Source organism: Triticum dicoccoides, chromosome 6A, assembly GCF_002162155.2.
Source record: "Triticum dicoccoides isolate Atlit2015 ecotype Zavitan chromosome 6A, WEW_v2.0, whole genome shotgun sequence".
Lineage (NCBI taxonomy): Eukaryota > Viridiplantae > Streptophyta > Magnoliopsida > Poales > Poaceae > Triticum > Triticum dicoccoides.
This window is the reverse complement of record NC_041390.1, coordinates 178,222,035-178,225,210: the sequence shown is the minus strand read 5'-3', so window position 1 is coordinate 178,225,210 and position 3,176 is coordinate 178,222,035.

Genomic DNA, 3,176 nt, shown 5'->3' with positions numbered 1-3,176 from the left:
CAAGGATGATCAGGTGCCGATTTACAAGAATTTTTAACCCGGAGCATAACCTGTCAAATTTGCTCTTGAGTTTATATTGCAGATCAGTTTAACATGGATAAATCCAAATTAAACTGGGGGCTAATGTCGGGGATATACCCCGTGGCGTAAACCAGCCGGAAGTATAAACCGGCCAGACTGGATGACTCACTAGTAACCTGCCCAGAGCTTGGCGGTTCACCGGCTACCCGCCCGGTCTTGGCGGTTCATTAGTAACCCGGCGGGCGGGTCAGATGGATGACGAGGCCCATGGCCCAGAAGGCCGGTTCATACTATGGTGGGCCGGTTTAAGAGGAAAGGCATGAGGAATATTTACCTTACAAGGACTTAAGACCAGGGCTTGTATCCGGTTTGTATTAGAGATAGACTAGTCCTAATCCTAATAGGACTCCACATGTAAACCGCCCCTTCAACATATATAAGGAGGGGCAGGGCTCCCCAAAGGGGGGGGGCAAGAAGAAACAATATCTAGGGCTAGACACACAGAGGAGAGCCGGTTTACGGTGACTCCCTCGTGATGATAATGAGACCTAGCCTCAAACAGCATGTAGGGCTATTACCGGATGATGTTTCCCGGGGCCCGAAGCTGTCTAAATCCTTCTCTTGCGTGATGATCCGCCCTGCGTCTCTTGTCCCACTCAACCCCTCTCAAGATACCACATAGATGCGTTGGCCTCGCGACTAAGTCCTGACACTAAGGACATCTGCCGTGACAATTCCACGACACCCACCATTTACTAAAAAAGATCAGATCTATATTTAATCTTACCAACAAGTAGAATACACAGACAATGCTAGTGCAGAAGTGTAGCCCATTGCTCTTGTCAGTACATTTTATCCTGTAACGCTTGTACTTCCAGGGATTGGTAGTTGATTATGTAGCATCAATCTGCATCTTATCTTCATTATCCTCTACCCCTTCCAGTATTATCATATCTATAATTACTCTCTACAAAATGTAGAGTACAGACAATGCTTATGAAGAAGATTATGTGCTGAAATTCTTGAGTTATCCTTCCCTTGACATGGAGAAGGGCATTATAAAGCCGGTGTTAACTGTTAATGTAAGTCAGTCCTTCTAAAGCCTTTATCCTCAACTGCTGTTTAATTTGCTCATACTCCCTATCGTTTACTGTTGTTTAGTTTGCTGTTTCTACCAAAACGCATGTTCGTAAGAACTGGAAGTTCTAAGTTTTACTTGTAAAACCAAATTCCTTATTCATACCATGCACATTACTTAATACTCCCTATATGTATGCTTGTTTTTGTGGATCTATAATCCAGTGTGTGGTGAAGCAGCCCACGTTTGCACCTTGTCATCTCCTGTTTTATCTTACTGATGTGGCTGATGATATGAACAACATGCCATGCATATTATCCAAAATAGATACAATGATTTTCTTTGCCCTTCATTTATGCTTGTTTGACATGGTAATCCAGTAGTGTGGTGAAGCTCCCCGCATTATGAACAATGCCGAAGTATGCTATTGATATTTTGAACATACTCTTTATTTTCTAATTTGAAATTGGATAGAATTGACAGAACAGTTATCATCTTTGTTTATACACGTGGAAAACCTATCATCTCTCTGCTTTGTTTCAGGGTGATATGCCTGATGGCATGCACAAGTCTGCTGAAGGCTGTGAGACAAACCCAACATATATTGCAGCAAAGAAGGCAAAACATCTTGAAGATAGTGAGACAACCCCAAAGTGTTGTCTTGATGCAGTGTTCAAGTTACTTGACACTAACAGTCAGACATTCTGCAACTCAACTTCGACTTGAAGTCCTATCTCTAAGAAAGATTATGGAGAACACCAATGAGAACCTCATCGCTAAACAGCTACACCTGGAAGCCGTGACCGACATGATAGGCCGGTCTCATAGCCTTGCTCAGCAGCTTGCGCAGCAGTTCCCCCGCAAGGCTAACCTTTCTTGAACTATCTTGGAAGTGGTCGTGGTTCAGTATTATTTTGTTACACTGCAATGGTGCCAAGTTTTTGTAATCTGCTTCTACGTTGCGCTTTATGATCACTGGTGGCGAACTTCGATGCCCAGTGGATGTAATATACCTTAAACCCTTTATTGTATAGTGTAGGTTTATTCTAAGTTACTATGCCATAATTTCTTTATTGTATAGAGTAGCTTTGTTCTTAATTCATACTAGTTACGCAGCAGCATGAAATGAACCCCGACCCATGATTGTGCGAATCAAATCACGGGCTTTTAACAGGCCAAAATTGTCTCGGTCCTTGTTTGGCCCAATCAGATATCGACTGCGAGCAGGCCGGATGCAAACAGGGCCGTAGTTAGGCCCAACTATATGACTGGCTTTTAACAAGCCGAAATTAATATAGGGCCAAAATGTTAAATGGGCCCTTAACAGGCCAAAACTAATATCAGGCCGAATTACTAAGTGGGCCTTTAGCAAGTGGGCCCAAAAGCATAGTGTCCAGTTGACGGGCCGAATCTGATATGGGCCATAATTAAGCCTAAAGCCTCTTAAAGGGCCGGACCTAATCTGGGCTGTAATTTGGCCCAGAACGTGGTAGGCTTTTAACGGGCCGGATCTCATACGGGCCACTATTAGGCCTGGAGCATGGCAGGCCATTAATGGACCAGATCAAATATGGGCCGGCATTTGTCCCAAAACATGGCAGCCAGTTAATGGGCCAGCCTACTAGGGTCCTCGAAATCTTGTGGGCCTACAGCTGGGCCGGCCCATTAATGTCAGCGAAATCTCATGGGCCTTTAGCTGGGCCGGTCCATTATGACCCGCAAGAATCTTGTGGGCTTTACCTAGGCCGGCCCATTATGGCACACAAAAATCTTATGGGCCTTTACCTGGGCCGGCCCATTACGGCCCGCAAAATCCTGTGGGCCTTTAGCTGGGCCAGCCCATTACGGTCCGCAAAATCTCGTGGGTCTTTAGCTGGGCCGGCCCATTATGGTCCGCAAAATCTTGTGGGCCTTCAGCTGGGCCGGCCCATTTAAACTTGTTGGGGCGTGCCACATGTTGACATATCATAGGCGCCTATCTGACCCACTGACGAGCTGACACGTGTTTCGTCCGGCCAATAAGAATTTTACACAAATTTCCCATTGGTCGGGGCTGTTAACGGGTTATCGGATCCAA